This window comes from Sminthopsis crassicaudata, chromosome 3 (genome assembly GCF_048593235.1).
Source record: "Sminthopsis crassicaudata isolate SCR6 chromosome 3, ASM4859323v1, whole genome shotgun sequence".
In the NCBI taxonomy this organism is placed as follows: Eukaryota; Metazoa; Chordata; class Mammalia; order Dasyuromorphia; family Dasyuridae; genus Sminthopsis; species Sminthopsis crassicaudata.
Window position 1 is genome coordinate 271018479 of NC_133619.1, and position 16465 is coordinate 271034943.

A 16465-nucleotide genomic window follows, 5' to 3' on the forward strand; every position below is an offset into this window, starting at 1 on the left:
CTCCTGACTTCAGGGCCCAATGCTGTATGCAGTGTATCATCTAGTTGCCCTTTAAATGGAGATTTAATGAAATCTTGAATAATAAATAGGCTCATAAAATTCTGAAGATACAAAAAGAAACCATTCCTATGAGGAAGTCTAAAAAGACTGATGTGAATTCAGGAAGCGTTCATCAACCACCTTAGATTTTAAGAGACATAAAAGATGGAAAAAAAGATCAAGAAATGCAAGATAAATAAAAGTTAAGACATAGCATTTATTAACTACAAAAGACACATAAAGGAAGATGCTAGCTGCATCCATAGAACTGATAAAAAGAAGTATATCTGTATAGAATGGTTTTACACACATACACACACACACACACATTTGGGGTAGGAGGAAAGGAGAAAAGTTATAAGATACATGTAAGTATATTTAAAAGGAATAGCAAATTATACATAATAGATTAGCAGTTTTGTAATCATCTTTTCTCCTACTGTTATAGAAATGTTTGTTTTATTTTTTAAGTTCAGAACAAAATTAATACAATTTTCTTTTTTTAAAAAAAGAAACATTTATCAAGTGTATTAGCATGTACCAGGCATTGTGGTAAATGCTAGCGACACAAAATTAAAAAGCAAACACAAAAACCAGTTTCTGCTCTCAAGGAGCTGATAGTTTAATGAGAAAGACAGAATGTAAACAATGATGTCTGAATAGAATAAACTGAAAATAATTGAAGAAGGAAGGCATTAAGATTCACAACAGGTAAAGACTTGAAGCCAGTGGGCTGTTAGCTAAGACTTGAAGAAAACCAGGGAAACCAGGAGACAGAGATATGAGAGAGAGACTGCCGGTGAAAATGCCCTGTATTGATAAAGAATGTATTGTATGAGGAATAGTAAGAAGGCCAGTGTCACTGAGTCATGAAGAGAAAGTGTAAGAAGACAGGAAGGAATTAATGAACTGAGGATGAAAAGAAAAATTAAGGAAAAAAACACTGTTGTTGTTTGTTAGCTATTTTGGTGTTGGGAAGAGGGAATGCTATACGAAGAGTATATTGGGATTATGGACCTGTGTCTAAAGGTGTCTCAGAAGAATTTGTAGGCTTAGACCTCCAAATCAAGAGGGGAAAATTGTATTATGCCATTAACAGCAGGCTAAATCTATAGGGGTTTTAGCAAGGAAAAGGGTTTTTTTTTTAGCAATTAACAAGGGGAAAGACAAGTTCCCTAGGTGAACTCACAATTAACCCGGTAAGACACCATTAAGGAAGGAGATGTCATTAAGGCATGGCAAGTTCCTAATGAACCTTCAGAACCATTAATGAACCACCTAATGAACCATTAGTGGGCTAGATTGTATTTAGCAAGTGGACTAACTGTAAAAAGGAATTTAGCTATAAGAAAGAGAAAGACCCCATAAAAAGGGATTATGCAATTGACTAGCCAGTAACCCTAAAAAGGAATTAGGGTTCTAATAGGGGTTAGTGAGTTAGTAAAGTACAAGTAGATTCCTTTATAGGAGAAATATATCCTGGAAAGAGGGATGGCGTCATATCTTGACTTTATGATTGGGTACAGTAACTGTGGAATTGCATTTGTTGCATTTATAACATTATAACATGTTACATTTGTTCATTTGTCAACGTCAGGAATTCAGCTAAGACTTCTACCAGAGACCTGGGGTGGGGCTGTAATAAAGACCCAATTAAGACCAAAAGGTAAGTACAATTAGTGCCTCTCCTTGCTTGTCTCAGGGAGCAGTTTAAGCTGTAAAATTCAGGGTCTCTGTGGCTCTTCTTCTTGTTATTTTGTTCCTATCAAAAATCTGGGGTTCTATCCTCATCTTTGGGGGGGAAAGAAAATGAAAAGGAGGAATAGTATTCGATGGGAGATAAACAGAAGACTGAAAGAAGGTTGTTTAACTTTCTTTTGTTTATTTTCTTTACCACAGAGAATGATCTTACCCTCAAAGTGTGGATATTCCTACCCTAGATTCTTCAGTCTTTTTTCACTCTACATCCTAGGTAATCTCTTCAGGGAATTGTCATTTCTAAGCAGATGGCTCCCAAGGTCCAGTCCTGTTTGTCAATTGCCTGCTGGAGATATTCTCCTGGGCATCTCAACCTCAATGTTTCTTGAACTGGACTCATTACCTTCCTCTTTAAATCCACTGTTCCTCTAGACTTCCCTATTTTTATGGACAACTAATGTTATATGGAAGATGAGAGAATGAATCCTTAAGGATAATAACATTAGTTGTCAAGACTTGTTGATTCGATCTCTATAATATTTCTCCTATTCAGTCTGACTTCTTAGAGACTGCCGGTTGGCACAATAGACTGAGCTCTGAGTCTGGAATCAGGATACACCTGAGTTCAAATTTGGTTTTAGACTCTTAATAAGCTGTATGGCTCTGGGCAAGTCACTTAACCCCTATTTGCTTTAGTTCCCTCACCTATAAATGAGGATTATAACAGCATCTACCTTCCAGGGCTTCTTGTAGATATAAAATGTCATTTATAAATCACTTTGCAAACTTTAAAGTTTTATGTACATGATAGCTGTTATTATGCTCTCCTAGCTTCAAGTTTCTCCACTTTCCACTTAGCTGCTAAAATAATTTTCCTAGAAGCACAGTCCTGACTTCATCATTCTTTTACTTAGGAATTTCCATGGCTCCCTATTATCTCTAAGTGAAATACCAATGACTCAGTTTGGTATTTGCTAACTTTCACAATATGGCTTTTGCCTACTTTTTCAGATTTTGTTACAAACAATTCCATTTATGGAAGAAGCATATTCTAACCATGGCCCTAAATTAGTTTTTTTTTTCTTTTTTTTTTTTTTTCCCCTTCTCCTTTTGAGACTATGAAAATTAGTTGTCTCATGTTGTTGATATTGCGTCCTGGTCTCCTAAATGAAACCTTCATGAAGAACTCTAGACGCTATTTGGAGCTTCTCTGGTGGATTACCAAAGCAAAAGAGCTTCCTTCAGCTAAATCAACTTTAGGCCTCCCCCATGCCTCTCTTTGTTGAATAACCTGCTTTGGTTAGGTGTTGAATGATCTAGAGATGCCTTGTTTTTTTCTTATTTACTATCCAATTTAAAATATTAGAGAATTGTCCCCAGTCAGGCTCAAACACCCTTCACATACTCTGTATTCCCTTCCTCCCTCCCTCCCTCCCCTTTTGTTTCAACTTCCTCCTTTTCTCTCTCTCCTTCTCTCCCTTCCTTTTTCTTCTTCCTTTCTTTCTTATTATCCTGGCCTATCAGAATAAACTGCTATAGATATGGTTTACTTAAATTTTAGCAACAAATTTAAAAGGCTGACACTTCTGGAATAGGTGGATAGATAATAGCTAATGTTTACATAATTTCAAGGATTGATTGGCTACCCCCAATGACTACTCTTTAGTAGCTCAATTTCATCTTGTAAAGGGATCTCTAATTACTGGGCCAGGAATCAGGCCTAGATTTTGCAATATTTGACATTTTTTGTGAGTGACTTGGATAAAGACACAGACAGCATGTTTATCAAATTTTCTGAAACACAAAGTTGGGAGGAATAGTTAGGACAAAGGTTGGAAAAAAATTACACATCTTCACAGGTCAGAGAATTGATCCAAACTTAAAATGAAGTTCAGCAAGACTTGGCAATTGATTCAATATTGGGATGAGTGAGAGAAAGGAGAATCACTTAACTAAATTGTGAACCCGGGTGAAGGGTTCCATCTTCAACCAAAAAGGGAAGTTTGAAGGAAGAGTGGGTTTATGAGCAAAGATAAAGTTTATTTTGAACATGTCGAGTTTGAAATAACTATAAGATGGAGATATCCAGAAGACATCTCTTATTTTACAGATGAGTAAATGTAAAGTAAACTTGCATTAGAGAGATGACTTGCTTACGGTTACATGTAGAACACACATCTTCCAACTCTAAATCAAATGTGCTTTTAATTACATCATAAAGTATTTAATAAGGCATCCAACACAAAACCCCCAAGAGAACTTATAAGGCCTCAGAGTATATGTTGTCAAGGAGACAGCTGACAGACAGAGGCATTATTGCCTAATCCCTTTCATAGTTTTTGGCACATGTTGGGTAGAGGCTGCATAACCCAACCAATAGGACCTTAACAGATTGCTGTATACAACACAGGGATAGCGAAGCTCTATAGTCCTTTGACATCTAGGAACGCTAGAACTCGAAGCTATTACTCCATAGCTTTCTTAATCATTTCTTTTTTCTTTCTTTCTTTTTTTTATTATAGCTTTTTATTTACAAGATATATGCATAGGCAATTTTTCAGCATTGACAATTGGAAAACCTTTTGTTCCAATTTTTCCCCTCCTTCTCCCCACCTCCTCCCCCAAATGGCAGATTGAAAGTTAAATACAACATATGTACACATGTCCAAACAGTTATTTTGTTGTACAAAAAGAATCAGTCTTTGAAATAGTGTATCATTAACCTGTGAAGGAAATCAAAAATGCAGGTGGACAAAAATAGAGGGATTGGGAATTCTATGTAGTGGTTCACAGTCATCTCCCAGAGTTCTTTCTCTGAGTGTAGCTGATTCAGTTCATTACTGCTCTATTGAAACTGATTTGGTTCATCTCATTGTTGTAGATATCTAAATAGCTATATATATTTATAACTATGTAAATCTCTCTCTCTCTCTCTCTCTCTCTCTCTATATGTATGTATATATATATATATATATATATATATATATATATACATACACACATCCCCACACCCACAAGATAACTAATAAACAATTAACAGAAGAAAGGATCTAGAATTGAGAAGCAAATCTGAAAAGTGCTATACAAATGTGACCCTTCAAATTATTATCTTCTATTTCTCCTTTATTACTGATTCTTTTTTCTATTACCTACAAATATGTTCAGATTTTCCATCCAAAAAAGGGCTTTTTCCAGACTTTTTATACTACTAATTTCCATCCTCATTCTTCATTCTCTTTAACTGCTTAACTTTTTGAAAAAGACACATTTGCTTCTTAAGGAACCACTCTCTTCTCCATCTAAATCAACTTGAGGCCTCCCCCTGCCCTCCACCACTCTAAAACTTCTCTTTTAATGACCAGATCCTAAATGTTAATGCTATAATCCTCTTGAACCTCCCTGGAGCTTTTAGCACTTCCTCTTCCCATGCCATCCTAAAACTATATGTATCTTCTCCTTTGGCTTAAGACAACATTAATCTTCAGTCTTTCTCATTCTCTTCCAAACCTTAAGATAGATGTCCTTGGTCTGTCTTCTAGCCTTTTCTTCTTTACTTTCTTACTTGGAAGCCTCATTCATTCTTATGGCTTCACCCATTTATGCAGATGACTTCCAGATTTTGGGATCGAGGTGACAGACAAAATGCTAAACTTAAAGTATGGAGACCTGAATTCAAATATGAATTTGAACTCTTACACAGAAACTGTGTCACACTGGGCAAATCATTCTGCTTCCTTTTCTCATTGGTAAAATGGACATTATAATAACTCTTATCTCCCAGAATTGTTGTGAGAATAAAATGAGATATTTGTAAAATGCTTTGTTGGATTGCTGTCTTGTCATAGTGAATGAAACAATGAAACTCAAATGAAACAATGAGGGAGGGTCACCCAAGACAGACAGGCCATAGTAGACAGTTTGATCAAAAGTAATCTGCTCCAGTATTTTCACCAAGAAAACCTCATGGACAGTATTAAAAAAAAAAAAAAAAAAAAAAAAAAAAAAAAAAAAAAAGAGAGGATGATAATTGTAAGTAGCTCTGGTATTAATGAAGCAACTGGGCCAAAGCTGAAAGAAGCTCAGCTGCAGTGTGTCTGGTGATAAAAGGAAAGTCTGATGCTATAAAGAGCCATATTGCATACCTAAGAAGCTGGAATGTTCATAACAAAGGCAAGTTGGATATACTTAAACAGGAGATGTAAAGATTAAACATCAACATCTTAGGTGTCAGTGAATGTAAATGGATGGAAAGATGAATTTATTTTAGGGGATAATTACATATATTACTGTGAGCAAGAATCCCTTAGAAGAGAGTAGCCCTCATAATAAAAGGGTGAAGAAAAAAAAGGAGCACTGGGATATAATCTCAAAAATGACAGAGTAATATCTGTTTGAATACAAGGAAAACTGTTCAACATCACAGTAATATGGCTATGTTCCAACCACTGAGCCAAAAAGGGCAAGGTTTAATCAGTTTTATGAAGACTTCTTCTATGAAGATTGTCTTCTACAAATAACACCCTTCCACCTAAATGTCACACATATCATAGGGGATTGGAATGCTAAAGTGGAAAAACAGAAGATGATTGGAATTACAGGCAAGTTTGGCCTTGGAGTACAAAATGAAGCAGAGAAGACACTAGTGACTCTACACATGGACATCACCAGATGGTCAATATAAAAATCAAATTGGTTTTATACTTTGCAGCCAAAGGTAGAGAAGCTGTATACAATCAATTAAAACAAAACCTGGAGCTGACTGTGGCTTAGATCATTAGTTTCTTATTGTAGAATCAGACTTAAATTGAACTTAGGAGAAACATCAGATTGTATAGGTATGACGTAAATAGCATCCCTTATGAATTTGAATGGGAAATGAGAAATAGATTTAAGGGATTAGATCCATAGAGAAAGTGCCTGAAGAATTATGGATAGGGGTTTCCAACATTATATTGGAGGCAGAAACAAAAGAAATTCTGAATATAAAGAAAAGCATGAAAGCAAAATAGTTGTCTGAGGGGTTTTACAAATAGTTGAAGAAAGAAAGAAAATGAAAGGAAAAAAAAGAAAGGAAAAGATATAACCACTTGAATGCAGAATTCCAGACTGGCAAAGAGATATGTTTTTCTTAAATGAGCAATGCAAAGAAATAGAAGAAAATAGAATAGAAAGAGAAGAGATGTTTTAAAGAAAATTAGAGAGATCAAGGGAATTAGAGATATGCAAAAATGGGCATGATAAAAGACAAAAAAATGGTAAGGACTTTAAAATATATGAATTAAGAATGAAGAAGTGGCAAGAATATATAGAAGAATTATTAAGAGAAATAATTCATTTTAGAATCCTTACTCTATTGCAATCAGTATTAATTTGATAGAATCATATCAAAATTAGATGTATAAGACCCCAGAGTTGTGAACTGCAGATTCTAAGTTCACTTGCTTAATTAAAGGAAGTTAACTAAAGACCCTCCACCCTTGTTTTGCCTTTTGATAGTTACCAAGAGGTGACAACTATATGGAAAGTCTCCCCAAATATGTGTGTACCTCTGAACCAATTACTTATCCAATAGGAGCAGAAAATCATTTTATGACCACTTAGATCATGGTGATGGCTTGAACCTTTTCCTCCTGCCCAAATTAAGAAGTCAGTCCATCTTATGTGGAGATATTCCTTGCTTCATCCTGCTGGTGACTCTGCTGACATATTGCTTTATTCAATGGAATTACTTTATATTTGGTATGATGTTCCAGAATGACTGGACATCTAACCCTATAAAAATAGGGCACTGGAAGGAGCAGGTATCTCAGATTATGAGGAAGATTTGAGGTCATTAGAGGGGACCACAGAGCTTTTAATAAAGTGTCATTGGCTCAGACCTCTGCCCCAGTCTCTCTTATTATAGGTAGGATAATTTTAATCTCCACATTATACAGGAAAGATCTTAAATATCACTGATAACCAGGATGGAATGATTACTGATCTAGAGCCAGAAAACCTGGAAAATGAAGTCAAATGGGCTTTAAGAAGAACTATTAACACTAAGGCTAGTGGAGGTGAAAGGATTTCAGCTGAACTATTTAAAATCTTAAAAGATGATGCTGTTAAAATATTATATTCAATATGTCAGAAAATTTTGATAACTCAACAATGGTAACTGTACTGGAAAAGATTCTTCTACTTCCATTCCTACTAAGGAACAATGCCAAAGAATGTTCAAATTACAAAACAATTGCATTAATTTTATACACTAGCAAGAGTATGCTTAAGATTCTGCAAGCTAGACTTTAATAATATGTGAACTGAAAAGTGTTAGAAGAGCAGGCTGGCTTTTGAAAAGGCAGAAAGAATTAGAGGAATTAGAATGCCAACATTTGCTAGATTAAAGGAAAAGCAAGGAAGATCTAGAAAAATATATACTTCTGCTTCGCTGTCTAAAGTCTTTGACTGTGTGATCATGGCAAAATATGGCAAGTCTACAGAGATGGAATATCAGATCATTTTACTTTTCTCCTGAGGAAACTTTATGCAGGTCAAGATGCAACTGTTAGAACTGAACATGGAACAACTAATTGGTTTAAGATTGGAAAAGGAGTATGAAAAAATTGTATATTATTATCTTATTTAACTCATTTGCAGAGTACATCTTATGTACATATCTAGCCAGGCTGGATGAATCAAAAATTAGACTTATGGTTGCTGGAAGAAATATCAACAATCTCAGATATGCACCACTTAGATGTATACCATTCTGATGGCAGAAAGTGAAGAATTAAAAAGGCTCTTGTTGAGAGTGCCAAAGCTGGCTTCAAGCTTAAAAAACAAACAGGCAAAAAAAAAACCCCACATGGCAACCGGTTCCATAACTTCCTGGTAAATAGAAGGAGAAGAAATGGAAGCAGTGTCAGATTTTACATTCGTGGATTCCAAAATCACTGCAGAGGGCAATTGCAGCCATGAAATTAAAAGATGCTTGGCTCCTTAGAAGCAAAGATATGGCAAATTTAGAAAGCATATATTAAGAAACAAAGATATCACCTTTTTGACAAAGATCCACATAGTCAAAACTATGTTTTTTCCAGTAGCAATGTATGGCTGTGAATGTTGGGACTATAAGGAAAGCTGAGTGTTACAGAAATTATACTTTTAAATTGTGATGCTGGAGAAAACTTTTGAGAATCTCTTGGATAGCAAGATCAAATCAGTCAGTGAAATTCTTAAAGAAATTAATTCAGACTATTCACTGTAGGGTCAAATACTGAAGGTGAAGCTTAAATACTTTGGCCACAAGAGAAGACAAGACTCATTGGAAAAGATGTTGTTGTTGGGAAAGATTGAAAGCAGAAGGAAAAGGGGACCACAGAGGATAAGATGGATAAATAGTATCAAGGAAACAATGAACATGAAATTTGGACAGAATTTGAGAGACAGTGGAGAAGAGAAGGATCTGGCATGCTGTGGTCCTTTGGGATCATGAAGAATCAGATATAACTGAGCAACAAAAATAATTACAAACCTTAAAATGCTATATATATGTATATATATCTCAATCATATTTTATAATTTTTACTTTTTTTCTTCAAAAAATTTTTTTAATTTCTTGAACTCCAGATTTGCATTTCCAACTCTTGACAGGATATTTCCACTTTGAGTGAGAGCATTTGGAGTCAGAAAACTCAGGTTCATATCCCACTTTTGCCATTTAATACTTGTATGACCCTCATAAGTTAATCACTTCCCCTCTGGAACACTGTTTCATTATTTGTAAATGTTTCGATGACAGCATCTAAACCATCTATGGTTTAGCTCTAAATCCTTGATCTTTCTGGAAATCTGGGGGAAAGAGACTACAAAAGAAATGAGAATAGTTCCAAAAGGAAAATATTGTTTTTGAAAGTTTTGCCTAGGGAAAAAGGAAGAAATTATTTTCCTTTTCCCCTTGGGTACCCATCTTCTTGCTCCTAGTTCTGCAGAACTCAGGCTATTAGAAATATGCAATTTGGATGGCATTTTAACATTTAAAAAAATCACTTTTGACTATAGTAAGCTGAGAATTGAATCTAAAGGTCAGACAATAGACAACAAACAGTGCAGCTAGTTGAAACCTCAGGGAAATGACAGGTTTGGATTTTGGGATAAAGCAATCAGGAGGAATCTTGAAGAATATATTGAAGAGCCCCCTACCTTACATTGTGTTGCCTTCTTATACTTGACAGAACAGGAGAAATGCTGCCTCCATTGGGGGTTACTATGTTATTTTGCATGGAAACAGAAAGACTATACTCCCTAGATTCTTGTGTAGCACTGCTGTGGAATAACTCCCCAAATTTTCACAAAGGCATCCTGTTACCTATTTTTAATATAACAAGCCCCCATCAGTGCGTTTCTCATTAACTATTAGCCAAAAGACACAATTAGCTCTTAGTAGAAGATATTTACTATGATGGTATAGCAATTATAAAAACTCTATCCCCAAAATTCAGGGTGTGCTATCCCACAAATATGCACAATTTTCATGGCAATAGAGTGAACTCAAATTTGAGAATATGATGGTAGTGATGTATATTTATATATTTATATATATACACATGTGACAAAGGTAATTATGTTTAAAACTGGTAACCTCTTAAGCACTTTCTGCTAATGACAGGGAAGCAGAAGACAGAAATCTCCTCCTTCTACACTTTAGAGGGATCTCTTCCATGTACAGCTCTGAGCCTGTAAGCCTTAAAATCCAGGCATTAGCTATTAAAAATCTTTGGGGATTTGTTTATATCTCACAAAATGTGGTAATTTTGTAGTTAATTTACCACTTGATACCATAATGAATAAACCTTGTGACTATCTTATGAGGGAGAGGAATCATTTCCTTCCTCTCTTATACTGCTTATTATAACTTTTCTCATTAAAACAACTCTCTGTTGTTTGCTTGCTTATCTGGATTTCCAATGCTTCACAAAGCCAGATTTGATCCTCATTTCAAACAAGAAGGGAAGGAATGGAAACCAGTATTTATTGATGATTACAATGAGCCAGGCTTTATAAAATTACTAAATTTGATGTTCACAACAGTACTGAGAAATAAGTGTTTTTATTATTTTCATTTAATAATTGAAGTAACAGAGGTAAATAAGTGACTTGCCCAGAATTATACAACAGGAAAGTGTCAGAGACTGGATTTGAACTCATATCTTCCTGACCCTAGGTCAATAAACTCATTGGTGTTTCACAATATGGATGTGGTAATCAAACTCTTATTTTACATAAATCACTTGGAGTTAGAGAAATGACATTTGTAAGATTACATGTATAACAAGTCTTCCAACTATAAATCTAGTGTATTTTCAATTTTGCAATTGTGATATATGAAAAGTTTAAGAGAATAGTTTCTGGGTAATTATTTTAATAAAAGAGGTCAGTGACACTCTCAAATGTCAAAGACCTCTCATAGAACTGAATGAAATGGGAAACTGAGGACTTCTCAGAATAATAACTGCAGGAAATTCAAGACTCAGCACCAAGGATCTATTAATCATTAAGGCTCTGAGAAGAAGAGCACAAGAGTTCTAATAAAAATACCAGAGATAACTTCCTGGACCTTTACTTAACTGCTTAGAGAAAAGCATGACTAATTATTTAATGGCCTGGAGATATTCAAGAAGTCTCTAAACTATTTGTTGATTGAGGAAGCCTTAAATCTCCTTGGTTATTCTACAAACCTTCTAACTCCTCAGGCATAATGGATTATTTACCTCTAAATAAAAATTATTATGAGGGATTAAGTGGTTTCTCATAAAATGATTAAGGTAGATTGAACCTATAACCTAAATTTAGCTTTTGAACGTCTGATGAGTTTGAAAAATGAAATTCTTTATACAAACCTTATTAGCTCAAATAAGCATTTGTAAACCTTGTAAACTGACCATCACCATAAACTTAAGTAAACACATCTGCAAGTATTTGTAATTGACCTCCATAAACTTAGGCAAACACATCTGCAAGTATTTGTAATTGACCTCTATAATTTATGTAAACACATCTGCAAGTATTTGTAATTGACTTCCTTAACTTAGGTAAACACATCTGCAATAAGTCAACTATATCAGCCTGATTAGAATTTAGCAAACCTATGCTACTTCCATCTAAGCAATGAAAATCAACCAGATAAGGGGGGTGGAGGGTAAGGGTGTCATGTATTCTTGTGGTTTATGACTATATATTTGCCCTTAACTTCTGTGAAATCGGCCTCCTCTCATTACAGAATTCCAGTGAGTGGCCCGTCTTGTCTATTTCTCATTAGATTCTAATAAAACTTCTGTTCTTCACTTTGAGAAATTTCTGAGTAGTCATTTTGAGTTAGGACTTGCCATACCACACAGAACCTATTCAGTGCTTAAATGCCCTTGTAAGAGTGGGTGTTTTTGAGAGAGGCAATCAATTCTGATTAGTTAACAATTAATAAGGATAAGAGATGGGCTTATTTTAATGGGGGACTAGAGAACTCTGATCACTCTTGCCTTGGGCAATCTAAACAAATGATCTATCTTCCAATCCTTCCCACACTCAAGCCTAAGTAAAAGACTAAAGGGAATGAGCAAAAAAACTCGAAAAACAAGATGGATAAGGGCTGAACAAGATTAAGAGAAAGTTAACCCAGTCTCATTATCAGCTATGTCCCTTAGATGTTGGTGTAGTCTAATAGAGAATCAGGAAATAGAAAGGAAAAAAAAATTCTGGATCTTCCCTCAATTATTGGTTATTTAATAATTATTTCTCTCACTTTCTGATTAGATTATCTTTGAAGTGAAAGCCTGGAGTTAGTCATGATTTCCTTGTAATCCCAAAAGAAACATGTAAGTAATTTGAGATTTAAAATCTCCATGTACTCTTTCAATTCAATACTCTTTTCAATTCCTTCCCCAAACTTGCACTCATAATTGGGTTCCCCATAAAACTTCTACCTCAAATTTTATGGGTAAAATAGTAGATGTTTACTTCCCACAACATTTTTCATGAGTCCCCATCACTGTCATTAACAATCAACCAAAAGACTGAATTAGCTCTTATAAAAGTGTTACTTGTATAGCATTTTAAAAATTATTTGGTGCAAAATATTTACTCTTGTGTTCGAGGGGGGGCAAGTGATGTGATTTCTCAGAGACTATCCACTAAAGTAAGTGAAACTTTAGGCCTTAGTTTTGATTTCCTAGAAATCATGTGACCTTGAATTGTAACTTTTTGCTTGCTTACCTCATCTCTAGTCAGCCCATGATCACCCTACTTTCCATATAAGGGAAAAGTAACCACAAGACCCAATCTACACTAAAAGTTTTGCATAAGTGGATTTTGGGGAGGGGGTGGGTAGTGCTTGCTTATTTAACTGAGCTCTTCTGTGAAATTGGCCCTCTTTCTTCTAGACTTACCAGGAGTGGGGACTGCTTGCTTCTGTCCAGATTCTAATAAAAACTTTCTACCTTCACTTTGAGAGATCTCCAAGGAGTCATCTTGGGTTAGGGTCTCTGTACCCCACACACCCTTCTCCTCAATCTAAGGCAAATATTCCCACAAATACAGTGTGCATGAGGGAGAATAGCCATACATTTAAAATAATTGTTAGTTAGGATACATAATCTCTTGGTAGATTTCTCAACAAGTTCATCAGAAACCTTGGCCTGTTTGACCACAAGTTTGGCATCAAAAGATTCTTTATTATGATGAACAATCTGTTGGATTCCCTAAATTTGTTTATTGATGAGTATCTGTACCCTCTACCACCTCCAGGTTAAGTTAGTACAACACTCAACTGGGGATATTTACTTGTGTTCTTTCAGAAATGGGTCACTTTGAAAGTTTTTTCTTTTCTATACCCTTAACCCTATTTAGGTTTGGGCCTCCTCAGTGCTAAGAGATCTCACCCCAACATAGTTTTACCATCAGAAATACATTTCCCAAATCTTCATCTCCACAAGCTAGGTCATGAAAGGTCCTTTGCAATAATTACCAAGTAACTGTAAAGTTCAGCATACTCTTAAAACATTCTTCCACTGCTCTGTAAAAATGAGTGGCTCAAGAATATCCTTGCCTACAATAATTCACTCAAATTAGAAAGGATCTTGTCCTTCAAAATGTAAATTTCAAATCTGTTGGACTAAAAGGGATGTGGACTTTTATAGAAAGCTGACATATAGTAAATGGATTACTTAATATAAAATTTCTGAATTGAGCTAATTCTGAAGTGAGCTAAAACGGGATAATCTATTCACTATAGCATGACAGTGTAGGGGTAGGGAACTGGTGTTGGAGTCACAAAGATCTGGATTTCACTGTTATGTAGGCAAGTCATAACCATTTTTACTTTTATAGGGTTTTTGAGAGGATCAAATGAAAAAGGTATTTAGAAATGATTTATATATTAATCCACAATAAAAATGTCAACTATTATTGTATTATTACCAAATGCTCAGGAAAGGTAGCTTGTTAAAATTCAGATAGGAAAAAATTAGCAAGATAATATCAAATCATTTTATATGGTGATCTTTTCTCTTGGAATCTAGCTTTGTAAACTATACTCTTTTTCATTCCATATAATCCCATGGGACATCTGGGTGAGGACTTAATATTCAATCTCTTTAAAATTTTCTAAGGATAGGAACCTCTCTTTTTTCAGGCAACCTATTTTCATTTATAGCTTTAGGTACTAGCTATTTTATAGCCACCCACATAAGCTAGCATTTTTACTGCAAATCCAGGTAAATTCATCAAAGAAAAAAAAAAAAAAAACAAAAAAACACTGAACAAAGTGAGAAAAAAATTTAGTTTCATCTATTTCTGAGAATTTTAAAAAAAAGTCTGGATTCCCTGCCCATTCCATATATAACCTCATGCCACACAGCTTCCCTCATCCCATCTAACCTTGAGCTCAATTTTCTCTCCCGCATTGACACAGTGTTCTGCTTTTCAGTTTAAAATGAAGGCCATCTCCAAACAATGCTTTCTTCAGGAAGGAGGGTAAGATTTCAGTAGCTCAGATCTCTTGGCATTGATAGCTAAGAATTTCAAAAGCAAAGTTCAGCAAAACAGAGGCAGAATATTGATTTGAGGTAAAATTAATCTGGAACAGCAAACCAAGATTTAGCTATTGTTTTCCTTTAGCTAATACCGTTTTTTGCTTAAATGTACAGTAAGTTGCAAATAGACCGTCAAAACATTTTTCAAGGTGAGAGTCTCCTTGAACTTGACTTGGTGATCAGATCAACATCAATCCTCATTTCTCATTCACTAGTTTGCAGGTGGAGGACTTTAGGGTACCCTGCACTTTCAAGAACAATATGCTCATTCCCCATCCCCTCTTTTGCTTCTCATAAACAATCAACTGGCTCAAAGCAACAGCTTCACCAAATGACATGATAAGTAGCTTTTGTTAACCTTGGATAGTCTTTCCCCTCAAATAAATCTGGTACCTAGTGGGCACAAATTAAAGAGCATAATCATGACATACGTGAGAGGCCGAGGCAATTGTCCCCAAATATTTCAGACTCTGAACATTCTTTCTTTCAATGGGGAATCCTATTTGGTCAATTGAGCTCCCATATCCCATTTCTCAATCAAATCTCTCATTCTTTTCTAAATCTTAGATTTCTCTTGAATCCAGAGGTCAACTTTAGAACGATAACCAGTATATCTTTCTTGAACCTAAGGGTCAACTCTTAAAATTATGTCCAGAAATTTCAGGCCTGACTGTTTTACAGGCCACTAGGGGTGGGGCCAATTATTTCTCAGCCAATGGCCAAACTCCCTTTCAAATTCAGACAAAAAACTTGTTTGCACCTCATAAAGGGATCACCAGGTGGGGCCTCTTTTTGTACAGTTAGTTTAACACCTTGTTATTATTCCCTTACTTTTTGCAATTACATTAATAGAGCTGCGGATTGGGAAACAAATCCCACTCCCATCCCCCCTGTTATACATAATCCCAGGTGGCCTCTGAGTGAGGGAGTCAACTTCAGTCTTCCACCTTCCCAATGTGTTTCCCTGCTTAATCGGCCATTTTCTTTCTACCTGCTTTATTACCATTTCCAATCCACTTCATCTTTCCCTACAGTCTTTTTAAGTCAAAAGAACAAGAAGTAATATCTCTATTTCTTTAGGAAGATCTGGGTACGTTTTCAGAAAAGGCATAAGTAATATTCTATAAGAATCTGGAAGTTTCGAGAATGGGGGTTCGAGAAGCATTTTAGTCTTAAGTGGGTGGTGGGAATGCACAGATCTCTCCAATGATCAAATTAAGGGGTTTGGTTGTGTTTTTGTAGGGCCCCTTTTTTGGGGAAATACAGTAAATAACTGAAGAAATTCATACCCATCCATCAAGTGCTTTTTGTGTGTTTATATATATACATATATATATATACATAAACATAAATATATGCATACATATAATATACATAAATATGAATATATAAACACACATATATACATATATATTTTTATGCATTTTCCCCAGCATTGAATTTTGAGTGTGGAAATAAAAACTGAAGAGGCACGCGGGTAACCTTTGCTAATTCTCTCTGATTTATCCTTGCTTTGTATACGTTTAAGAGATGTCTCCCCAGGTATATTTTGAGGTTTTTGAGGGGAGGGCCTGTATTTTGCGTCCCCACAATGGCTGGCACGTAGCAGTCACTTAATAAATATTAATATGTTTTGACTAGAACTGAAAGAACCCGAACAT

The 16465-nt window shown here is 35.3% G+C and overlaps 1 long non-coding RNA gene across 1 annotated transcript in view; it reads left to right on the top strand.

The window, feature by feature from the left end:
* Positions 1 to 16305, top strand: part of LOC141561330 (uncharacterized) — a 44588-nt gene extending 28283 nt beyond the window's left edge. The window contains exons 2-4 of the long non-coding RNA XR_012488025.1: positions 1637 to 1705; positions 12529 to 12590; positions 16238 to 16305. This is a non-coding gene — a long non-coding RNA (uncharacterized LOC141561330). The remainder of the gene's footprint in view (positions 1 to 1636; positions 1706 to 12528; positions 12591 to 16237) is intronic.
* Positions 16306 to 16465: the final 160 nt, after the last annotated feature.